The sequence below is a fragment of the Hyaena hyaena genome, unplaced genomic scaffold (assembly GCF_003009895.1).
Source record: "Hyaena hyaena isolate Hyena2069 unplaced genomic scaffold, ASM300989v1 scaffold_668, whole genome shotgun sequence".
In the NCBI taxonomy this organism is placed as follows: Eukaryota; Metazoa; Chordata; class Mammalia; order Carnivora; family Hyaenidae; genus Hyaena; species Hyaena hyaena.
Genome location: NW_024081301.1, coordinates 527,766 through 540,396, shown reverse-complemented (window position 1 = coordinate 540,396; position 12,631 = coordinate 527,766). Strand labels below are relative to the sequence as shown.

Here is a 12,631-nt window from a genome sequence, read left to right as displayed (position 1 = left end):
AGGAAGACATGAATCTAAAACATACTAACTTGCTAAATGTTTCTCAAGTTCATGGCTATTTGTAACATTTTTAAAAATTGTGTACTTTATGATAGAATGACTTCCAGATGTATGAAGCCCTCCTTTTCCACACCATTTAATAAAACATTAAATACTATTGAAATGATCTGATGCAGTCTATTTAAAACAAATGGATGTACCTACTTCAAGATGAGCTGTCCCAAGCAAGATTCATGATCTTTCTCATTAAACTTTTCTTATTGTATGTAATATCTCAATTAATGGATAGAACCTTAAATACTCAGACTAAAAATTTCGAGTCATCTTTGTATCAAACCATCTGTTAGATATGGTAGGCAGAGCTTGAAAGCAGCCTCCAGACTCCCATCCTCTGATGTAACACCTCCCGTATAATGTCTTCCTCCTTGAATGTGTATAGAACCTGATGGATATCACTCCACTGATTAGGTTACACTATGTGGCAAAGATAAAGGGGTTTTGCAAATGTGATTAAGGTTCTCTAATCAGCTGACTTTGAATTAATCAAAAGGGAATTCTCTGGGTATCAAATGAGTCCCTCCAAAAAAGGCATTTGGGCTTCCTTGACCTCAGTGACTTGAAGCAGCAGAGTTTCCCCTGATGGCCTTGAAGACATAAGCTGCAGTGTTTGAGAGGAGGAAGCAGGAGGCAAGAACATGAGAGTGACCTCTAGTAACTGAACGGTGTTCTCCAATGATAGCTACCAAGAACATGGAGAGCTCAGTCATATAACTACAAAGAAAGGAATTCTGCTAACATACGCTTGGCAGTAGATTCTTCCCCAGTTAAGCCTCTAGATAAGAATATAATCCAACTGACACCTTAACTGCAGCCTTGTGTGACCTTGAGCAGAGACCTAGCAGAGACCTAAGATCATGGGAAACTCATGATCCACAGAAACTGTGAGATAATGTATGATGCTTTAAGTGACTAAGTTTGTGTTAACTTGTTATGCAGCATAGAAAACTAATACATTAAGTTCTCTTAATTCTTCCAATGTTTTTAAATCTATCCTTTTGTCTTTATTGTTCTCATGTCTCATTTAGGCCCCTAATGTATCAACTAACAACTTTTTTTTTTTACAGAGAATCTTTTTTAAAATGTATTTTTTTTAAGTTTATTTATTTATTTGTGGGGGGGGGGGGACAGAGAGATTGGGAGAGAGAGAGTCCCAAGCAGGCTTCGCACTGTCAGCACAGAGCCCGATGTGGGCCTTGAACTCACAAACCATGGGATCATGACCTGAGCCAAAATCAAGAGTCAGAAATTTAGCCGACTGAGCCATCTGCCCCCGAAGTAACAACTTTTTAACTAAACTTCCCACCTTCAGTTTCTCACTTCTCCTGGAAATCCATTGCCACTATATTATATCTTCCAGAAACTCAGTTTTAATTCTGTCTCCCTGTCAAAAAATGTTCATAGTTCCCATTTTCTCCATAATCAAGGATTAGAGTTTAGTCATTTTGTGGCTTTGGATTTGGATCTAAGTTCTAATCCTTCACTATCTGTGTGAAGTTGGGCATGTTAATAAACCTCTTAAGGCTTAGTTTGTAAAGTGGAGGTCATAACTCATTGGAAGAACAAAATGAGATAATGCATATAAAGTTTCTGTTACATAGTGTGTGTTCCATAAATTGTAGCTATTATTATTGTTATCTTAGAATTAAATTCAAGCTTCTTATTCTGGTATTTAAGCTACATATGAGCCTCAAAAGCTTTTCTAGCCATATCTTCTACATGATTCCCCAAATCATACTGTTCAGTCACACCAGTTTACCAATGAACTTGAAGTTCTTGGTTACATATTATGCAATCCATTTTTTTCTGTCCAGTGTTTATTTTCTTCCTTTAGACTAGAGGGGACTTTGTTTGTTTGTTGTTTTGTCATTCTACACCTATCAAAATTCCACAAATCTTTTGTGGAATAGCATATAAGAGACCTCCCCTCTAACCACAACTAGCTTTCAATAGGCACCCACCAATACTTACCACCTGAGTCTATTCTGATTTGTCAGAGGCCCATTCTGATTGGTGGTATCATATAAGTCGTTATGTGTTTTTAGTAGCAGCCCTGCCTACAGTCTTCTCTTTCTTTGAGCTCTCAACTCAGAATTATTTCTTCTTTGTGTTCCTGTAGCAATTTGTTGGTACCTGTGTTTGATATATCAAACTATGTTTTGAACTTCAACCTGTTCACATGATTATCTTCCTCACTATATAGAAAGAAGAGATCGACTTTAGTTTCTTCACACAAAATAAATGCTCAAATCTTTGTTGGATGATTAAAAATTAGTTTCATTGAGCTACTTTTCAGTCTTTAGAAGGATGAAGCAGATTTTTATAATGGATGATGTCTATTAATGGTTGACCGGCATTATTAATGGTAGGAGCATCTTATTTGGCTTAAATAATTAAATATTCCATACAAGAATGCATCAAAGTAAAGACTATGTATGGTTTATAAAACCCAATAAAATCTATAAAGATTTGGATGGCCAATTTATTTCAATGAGTGTATCTCTATCTCCATATCAATATTTCTTTGTCAGAATAATTTCAGATCTTCATTGCTATAACAAATCCTTTTATGTCAAGCAATTGCATTTATGATCCTAGAAGAAATCTGAGACACTACTTTGTTGATGGATCTGGAGATTTGAATCCATGTAAAGTAGTAACTCTGTCTTCCCTCTCTCTCTTCTAACCCATTTTTTGGTACATCCTCTCTTTGCCTGGCTTCCTCTTTTTTTTTTTTTTTTTTTTTTCAGCTGTGGACCATTCTTCTGGGAAATATAGACCTCAAATAGAAACGATGTAGCTCTGCCTTCTTTTTTCCACTTGGTAACTTTGCACAATAGTCCCCAAAGAGTACATATATTCTGTGCTTCCTCTTCTTCCCTCAAAATGTGACTGAAGAAATCTTGTCTTTAGAAACATAACTTCATTTCATTTTGAGCATCATCCTTTTAAAACTCAGTTCTTAGAGGACTGTTTTTGTCCTTGGTGTTCATTCTTAATTATATCCTCATTCACTCCATCTTCTATTCGCTTTAAATCTGAGCTAGCTAGAATAGTTTCTTTCATGAATCCCTCACTTCTCTCTTAGAATTTTAGAGACTATAAAATATGTATATAATGTGTGTGCTTGTATTTTAAAAATGCTTACTGTTTACCAAACACAGTGTTAGATATTTCATGTGATTTTCCTTTTCTTTAATGTTTAGTTTTATTTTTGAGAGAGAAAGAGCATGAGCAGGAACAGACAGGGAGAGAGGAAGACACAGAATCCGAAGCAGGCTCCTCACCCCCCAAGCTGTCAGCACAGAGCCCAACAGGTGGCTTGAACTCACAAACCACAAGATCATAACCTGAGCCTGTCAGACGCTTTACCAGGTGAACCACCCAGGTGCCCCTTATGTGTGACCTTTCATAGTTAATTCTCCCAAAAAACCTATGCGGCATATGTAACTACTATCCTTGTGTGTGTGTGTGTGTGTGTGTGTGTGTGTGTGAGAGAGAGAGAGAGAGAGAGAGAGAGAGAGAGAGATTAAACAGGGTAGAGAGGTTAAGTAATTTTCCCAGGCAATTTGTAGCTCTTCCTTACTATCCTCACTTTCCAAGGTGAACTGAGATTCAGAAAGGTTGAATATCTTACTTAACGTCACAGGACTCATAAGTGGCACACCTAGGATTCAAACCTACATTTTTCTTGAGTCTGTAGTCTGAGCTCTTACCCCCACTTTCCTATAACTCCTGTGCTATAACTCCTTCCTTTCTTTGAAGCTCTTGACATCTGCTTTCTTAAAATCTTCAGCACATATCAGCCTCTGCAGTATATTTCCTTTCCTCATTATAAATGCCAAGATGATGTGGTAACCATTCAGTTCTTCCTTGTCAGAGAGAGGTTGGTCCAAAATAGCAGTCTTTTTACTGCAGCTTATATTATTTCAGAGATGATGTTCAGTAAGGTAAGTAAAATAATTTTTAACCACTTTACTTTGAAATCTAAAAGACTTCTAGTAGATGTCAAGAGAGTTGAGATTTTCCATCAACATACGGTTTGTCTCTGTGGCACTCCATTATTTTAGTATATGATATTTCCCTAAGACTTGCAGGAAATCATATGTACAGGTATTAAATAGTAGACTGGGTATTACAATGGACGACTGTGTTTCCAGAATAATAATTTTAAAAATCCTTAATTATATCACAAATTTTAGAGAAAAAAGTTGAAGCTAGTTCAGCTTTTTAATAAATTATCCTTAATATTATTATTTTCCTTTAAAGTAAGCATCAAAGGAGAGCTTAACCCCAGTGAGCTCAACTGACAGCAAAGAATCCACTATTTTAGACACAATTAATGACTTCAATCTTGGTTTTAATTGTAATAAGCTTAGGAGACATGTATTACTTAGTAGTAGCATTGATATTCATCTGTCTATTTCCCACTCACATTTTAGAAAATAGTCACAGGGGTGCCGGGGTGGCTCAGTTGGTTGAGCATCTGACTTCAGCTCAGGTCATGCATTCTACCAAATGTCAGGAATACCTAGGAGTTATACTTCCCTTCTTATATTAAAATATTAAATTTGCCTTTGTTATCCATTTTAGTCAAGGTTCTTTATTTGCAACTAACAGAAATCAGCTTACATTAGCTTAAGCAAAAAGGGGGATTTATTGGAAAAGAACAAGGATGACTCATTAAACTCTAGGATAAGAAGTAAAAGCCAAGCTTTTTTGAACAGGTTGTTAATTCCCCTTTGGCTCTATGGGGTCCCTTGGTGGCTAAGTCTACCTCTCCTATTGGAGTCATAAGCAGTGAATCATTCTCAAAATGAATAGTTCAAAGATCCCATTAGATGCCTTGCCATTACCCTTATATAAACACTTATTGTTGTTGTAGTTAGTTTTTCACGTGTTTTCACAAACCCCATAATTTTCCAGGGAAGCATAGTGTCATGTACATAGTAGATGCTGACTGTATATCTGTTGAATGAATAACTGTTATACTTCAAATTTTAGGTGATGTCACGTATTCCTTCTTGGCTATAAAGGAGATGTGACAGTGACATCTGTCACTCCATTGACTGGCAGGATTGATTTGACTGATCTGAAACTTCATCCTTATGTTTTGTTCAGACCCCAATTTTCTATATAATGCATGAACATCTTAGAAGATCAACTAACACTAGTTTGGGATAATTATCTTGGCAAACTATCTGATTAGTTTTCTTTGAAAGCCAGATTTTCTCATTTGAAAAATTGTGTTTTTTTAAGTAATTGAACAGTTTTAATTACAGATCTGAATTAAGGAAATCTTTGCAAGAATAGACATTATTTTACTTTTTTCATACAAATTTTACCTTCACTTGAATGTGAAAACTTAGTGCTTTAAGTGCCCTGGTGGTGAGACTAGGTCAATAAAGCTGGAGGAAACAGTAGGCAGATCCTTAGCTAAGTTGTCCTATACCAAACCCTTCCTGTCTGGGACCCTTCCCCTTACTGTTCCTGGCCAGGTTCAGCCCCTGGGACCCTGAGACCCTGGGACCCTGCTTTTCTCTTAGCATCTTAGCAAGTTCTGTCTGATTCCCAACCAAACTCATCCAATCCCATCCTCAACAACTCCAGTTTGGCTTTCTAGTGTTTCTCTTTAAATATCTCATGACATCCTCTTGTGAAAATATTAATTGTGATTCAACTACATGTTTAGCTTTCCCCCCCACACCAAAGCCTGAGTCCCAATTACACACCCCTGCTATAGATTCTGTTCCCTCTTTTGAGGGTACAATTTTAATAATTAATATATTTTTAAGCATGGGTCTTTGCATCTGCTATAATGAAGAGATACAGCTCATTTATTAGTGTGAACATCAGTGGTAGAGTTATCATACAATGTATTGCCTATACTAGGACATGTCTGAACATGAAAGTAAGCAATATTAATAATTACTCTGGAATAACAAGTATACATCAAGATCACCCTGGGCAGACCAGAACTATTGTCCCCTTAATTATTAGTGATTGTCTGGTTTATCTAAGAAATTATTTTTTCTAAAAATTGAGATTCATTTATCTTTCTTGATGTGCTTAAATCTCTCTTTGACTTCACTAATTTTTGGAAATGAGTTATTCAAGAAATAGATTAAGGACCAGACTTATTAAAATGTTCTTTAAGCCTAGGTGTCCATCAACTGATGAAGGGATCAAGAAGATGTGGTTTATCTACACAATGGAATACTACATGGCAATGAGAAAGAATGATATATGGCCATTTGTAGCAACATGGATGGAACTTGAGGGTGTTATACTGAGTGAAATAAGTCAGGCAGAGAAGGACAAATACCATACGTTTGCACATATAGGCAGATTAGGAGGAACTTAACGGAGGACCATGGGGGAGGAGAAGAGGAAAAATAGTTGGGGAGAGGGAGGCAAACCATGAGAGACTCTTGAATGCTGAGAACAAACTTAGGACTGATGGGGGTGGGGGAGAGGGGAAGGGGCATGGGCATGGGGGAGGGCACTTGTTGGGATGAGCACTGAGTGTTATATGGAAACCAACTTGACAATAAACTATTTAAGAAAGAAAAAAATGTTCTTTAAAGCAAATGAACACTGTCCATCAATGGATGAATGGATAAAGAAGATGTGTAACACACACACACACACACATATATATTTATATACACACACTGGAAAATTATTCATCCATTAAAAGAATGAAATCTTGCCGTTTGCAGGAACATGGATAGAGCTAAAGAATATAATGCTAAGTGAAATAAATCACTCAGAGAAAGACAATACCATATGTTTTCACTCATATATGAAATTTAAGAAACAAAACAAATGAACAAAGGGTTATATAAAGAGAGAGAGGGAGAGACAAACAAAGAACAAGATTCTTAACTATTGAGAACAAACAGATTATCAGAGGGGAGATGGGTGGGGAGGGGGTGAAATAGGTGAAGGGGTTAAGAGCACACTTATCATGATGAGCACTGAGTAATATATAGAATTGCTGAATCATGATACTGTATACCTCAAACTAATATAACACCGTATGCTAATTATACTGGAATTAAAATTTTTCTAACTTAATAAAATTTTTTAAAAATCAAACCAACATCATCTCAAGGGCCTCAGGCTTTCAAAAAGAAGAGGCATTTGACATCACAAGTTCCTTTACAGGTTTGGGGACACTTTTAAAAAAATAAGGGATTGATTACACTGTCAGTTGGAGTTATATACTTCTCTCTTCATTCATGAGTAATTACCAGCTTCCTTACATTAGAATGGCATTAGTTCTTTAGGGGTTTTTTTGTTGTTATTTGTTTGTTTGTTTGTTTTAGGAGCAGAAGGTTACTTAATCCAAAAAACATGGTCAACATAGTTACGGAAAAAGATTTGGAGGCAGCTGGCTGGGTAGCTGAATATTTTCTAGTGTAACATTTTTTTTTTTTAACAAATAGTTTATTGTCAAATTGGTTTCCATATAACACCCAGTGCTCATCCCCACAAGTGCCCTCCATGTCCATCTCCCCCTCTCCCCCACACCCATCAGTCCTCAGTTTGTTCTCAGCATCATTAAGGTTTCTTGAGAAGCCTCTGTTCCTTGGACCAGTGTGGACTGTAAGGTTTTGTTATAGAAACATACATCCAAAATGGACTAAGTAACCTCTGTTATATAGCAATTTCTAAATCTCTAAGTTTAAAATAATTTTTTACATCTCTCTGTATAATCATAGAATATCTGAACTGATACTTACCTCAAAAATATCTAATCCAGAGGTTCTCCACTGCAGCTACATATCCAAATGTTTGTGGAGCTTAAAAACAATACTTTTGTCTCTCCTCTTTCCAGATATTCTGATTTAAGTGGTCTGGGAGGGGACCCAGGCACAAGCATTTGAGGGGAAAATGTCTCAGGTGATTTTAATGAGTAGTCAGGCCTGAGAACCTCTGGTTTAATTCAACTACTTCATTTTCCTTTTGAGAAACCAAGGCCCTTTTACTTCAGCTGTCACTGTGGGTTAACAATCCAAATATCCCTGTGAATTGTGAGATGTTTTTAAAAGGGCTCTGTGAATGTGACATCACTTTCTTTATTTAGAACTGATCATAATTTTTATGGCTTCCAACAGATGTCTTGGTTTCTTGAATTATCCTTTTTTCGTCATGGAGCTTCTAAAGCACTTGCTGCCAAAGGAGCCGGAAGGTATGCTGGGTTTTTCATTGTTGTTGTTGTTCTCCAGGTAGTAGAACATATTTTAGCTTTTTAATTACTTGCCAGTATTTTTGCTTTGATTTCTTTGTTTATCTTTTTTGCCCACTGAAGTTTGTCTCCTAACGCTAGATTATGTGGATGTGTCTCTGAAGATCTCACAACTTAAAAAATAGTTCTTTTGCTTTGACACCTGGGTAATAATAGTTTAGCTCAGGGGCAGCAAACTATGGCCCCTGCGTTAAAATCAGTCAGCTGCCTGTTTTTGTAAATAAAGTTTTATGGATTGTCTATGTCTGCTTTTTTTTGTAAATACAATTTTGTAAATAAAGTTTTATTAAAACACTGTCCTGACTACCCATTTATAGATTATCTATGTCTGCTTTCAAACACAACAGCAGAATTGCAACAAAGCGTATGACCCACACTGCTAAAGATATTTACTACTTGGTTCTTCACTGAAAAAGTTTTCTGACCTCTGGTTTAGCTAGTTCTAAGCTTCTTGGCCTGCAAGACATTTTTAGGCATTGTTCCTCTATCCTCTAATGTTAAATGATGCTGTGAGGATGTCAGAGGTCATCTTGGTTCCCATTCACCCTTTCTTTATCCACATTAATGTCTTGGCCTTTTTGCCTGAATGCTGAAAGGATTCTATCTTTGAAATCTAGTATTCTGTATCTTGGCATCAAATATTTTACATTAATGTTCTTGGAACACTCTGTATTTGATTCTTTCTTTCCTTTTTTTTAAATCTATTTTGATTATATACAGAATTGAACACCTGTAATCCTAAGATACCAATTATGTACATTTTCACTTAACTTTGGCTTCTATAGTGCTTTTTGCATATTTATTTCATTTTGTTCATTTCTTAAAACCTTGTCTTCTGTGGAACTTACAGTATTCTCAGTAATATCTATCCTTTCTTTCCTTTCTTCCTTGGCTCTTGCATTCTGCTTCAGAGTGTTAAAAATTTTATTAAATTCTTGGGGCCTACATGAATATGTTTGGTCATAATTTTAACTGCTTGGTGGTAACATTTGGGGGGGCGGTGAATGTTCTTCACTTCCATTTGGTTTTTTTTTTTTTCCTGTTTCTTTTCTCCTTTCTCTTGTAATATCTTTATGTACTGGTTCCTTTTTAATTGCTATTTATCTTTGAATGAAACAATTTCTTTCTCAACTAGCTATTTATAGGAAATTCATAGATACAGAACAAGATTGTATTTTTGAGTTATAAAGAATTCTTTCTAGTTCATAGCTCATTCTCCAACATCCATTTCTTTCTTCTTCTGTAACAACAGAAACCAGATTCTATTCATTGTCATCATGTCGAGCTAAAACCCTAAAATGCCCACTTTTCATTTTAGATGGTTATGGCTGTGTGACTAACTCTATCCACCAATATGTAAAGCAAAAGTGTTGAGTGTGGTTTCTGGATAAGGTCCTTGGATATAGGGCAGGAGGGAATACTTCTTATCCCTTCAGCCTGGAATATGATAAGACTGAAGCTCCAGAAGCCATCTTAAACTTGAAATAATCTTGAAAGTGGAAGCCATGTACAGAGGGAAGCAGAGCAGAAAGTTAGGAGCTGGGTTCTCTGATGACACTATGAAGCTACCGTACAAATCTTATTTTAAAAATTTTTAATTCTTTTAAAAATAATTTTTCTTTTAAAATTTTTAAAAATTCTTTTGGGGCACCTGGGTGGCAGTCAAGCATCTGACTTTGACTCAGATCATGATCTTGTGGTTCATGAATATCAGCCTCACCTAAGGCACTGTGCTGACCGCTCAGAGCCTGGAGCCTGCTTTGAATTCTGTATTTCCCTCTCTCTCTGCCCCTCCCCTGCTCGCTCACTCTCTTTCTCACTCTCAAAAAGATAAATAAAAACATTTAAAATTTTTTAAAAAATTATTTTTAAGTGAATGAGAAACAAACATCTATTATGATGTTAAAGCTTTTGGGCTTTTCCTTCTTATATAGCTGAGCTTAACCTTAACTGACACAGTAATAAAACTTATAATGCAGGGTTGCATGAGTGAGTGTGGGAATATGGGTGTGGGAGAGAATTGTTTTTGCCTTTGTTTTTTCAGGGCTAATGGAAGGTGGTGGCTGGCAGTTCAAGGTCTTTTTCACTCATCTCCCCAACGGATTGCTTCCTGTTAGGAGGTCATGTTTGTGTGATGCTGCTTTCACCCCCAGCTTCCCCACTTGTCTGGGGTGACACATGAGGACCGAAGAAGCTTCCATTACAAGACTGTGCGTTCCATCACCATTGTTCAAATATGGAATTGTTGGCCTCTCTTCTCAAGGTCTCATATTTCCTAGGGGAACCGGAGCTGTGCAGGTTCTGTCTGAGGTCTGTGTTTGCAGGTGGGTCTGGGCACTGCCTTCCCATGGGCATCCCTAGTGGCCTCTGCATTGAGCAGCTCCTTCCTCACCTCCTGTGGTTCAGATTGGAGTTGTTTCCTAGTCTTGCCAAAGATGGAGCTTGCATTTCTCTTTTCCTTCTCTTTGTTGTTGCAGGGTGTTTTTGGAGAAGAGAAGAGGCACAGGTATCTATACGCCACCATGTCAAAACCAGAAGTCTCCTTGCTTTATTTTTAAAACAACATTTTCATAAATTAGAAAGGGATGCATGTTCATTCTGGACATGTTAGAAAATTAAAAAAAAAAAAAAAAGAAGAAGGGAAAAACTTGCTGATAATTTTACCCATCAGTGGTGACTCCTGTTAACATTTTAGACAATATTTTTCCAAAATTTCTCTCTTTCATTTTCTCTATAAGTAAACTGATACATAGATAGGTTATTTTTTAAATCTGCATGCTATTTTTTAACTGTATTCATGTAACTTTTTGTGAACATGATATGGAATACCATTGAATAGCCCACAACATTATTGTTCATTGCTCTTTGGCATTCCAAAGTATGAGTATAACATAAGTTATTAACCAATCCCCTAGTTTGGACACTCCCCCCCCCACTTTAACTACTATAAATAATGCTGCAATGCATTTTTTTAACTTAAAAAAGGAAAAGGCTCAGCCTGCCCTATTTTTCACATTTCCTTAGTAAAATCTTTCTACTGTGAAATTTCAGCTCTGGTCAGATGGTCATTCATTAGGAATTAGTAGTGGACTGTGAGATTCTTATTATTATTCAAGATCAGTGCAAAGGCAGAATGGTAAATGGGAGCCCTGGAGCTCAGTAATTATTTTCAACACTGTGGCGGACTCACGCCAAAGCTCTGTGTATGCACAAAGCCACAAAAGGCCACAGACTTTCAAGAATTGGGAGACCTGCCCGGCTGGGGATTCCTCACACCTTATGACCTAAAGGGACCTTCTATCTCCTGTGAAGGTCTCTTTAAAAAGACTGCTTATTTTAAACTTATAAAATAGTTTCAAAAACAGTACAGTTTCCTTTTATCCCCTTGCCCCACGTCTCTTAATCATCTTATATAACTATAGAATGAGATATGATCATTGGCACAATCTAGGCAACTGAACTGCAGACCTTATTTGAATTTTACTATTTTCCCCACTAATTTTTTTTTTGTACTAGGATCCTAAGGATGATCCCACATCGTATTTAGCTGTTGCTTCTACTTACTCTTTCCTAAGTATAAGAGTTCCTCAGTCTTTCCTTGTCTTTTCTGACCTTAAAGTTTTTGATAAACACTGGTTAGATACTTTGCAGATTTTCTCTCAGTTTGGGTCTATCTGACATTTTTTTCATGATAAGATTGAGGCTCTGCATTTTGGGCTGGAATATTACAAAAATGCTCTTGTATCTCAGTGCATCATATTAAGGGGTTCATGAGGTTGATGTGTCTAACTGCTGGTGATTTTATCACCTTGATCACTTGGTTAAGTTGTTGTCTGACCAGTTTCTTCATTGTAAAATTATCACTTTTCCCTTTGTAATTGATAAATATCTTGGGAGAGATACTTTCAGATTATGCAAATCCTATTCTTCCTCGAACTCATGCCCAATAATCTTAGTTTCCATCAATGCTTCTTTCCTGCAACAATTTCTGTTATGTTTGTCTAATGATGATTCCGTATTTCCCTCTTCTCTTCTAGGTTTATTAATTGGAATCTGTTGTGAGAAAGAGCTATTGCATTCCCTATTTCTTTCTTTTTTTTTTTTTAAATTTTTGAGAGAGAGAGAGAGACAGCGTGAGCAGGGGAGAATCAGAGAGAGAGGGAGACATAGAATCCAAAGACAGGCTCCAGGCTCTGAGTTGTCAGCACAGAGCCTGATACAGGGCTCAAACCCATGAACCATGAGATCATGACCTGAGCCGAAGCCAGATGCTCAACCGACTGAGCCACCCAGGCGCCCCACATTCCCTATTTCCTTATA

The 12,631-nt window shown here is 36.8% G+C and overlaps 1 long non-coding RNA gene across 1 annotated transcript in view; it reads left to right on the top strand.

The window, feature by feature from the left end:
• The window catches only part of LOC120220103, a 43,851-nt gene extending 33,285 nt beyond the window's left edge, over positions 1 to 10,566 (top strand). The window contains exons 3-4 of the long non-coding RNA XR_005525463.1: positions 8,181 to 8,254; positions 10,356 to 10,566. This is a non-coding gene — a long non-coding RNA (uncharacterized LOC120220103). The remainder of the gene's footprint in view (positions 1 to 8,180; positions 8,255 to 10,355) is intronic.
• Positions 10,567 to 12,631: the final 2,065 nt, after the last annotated feature.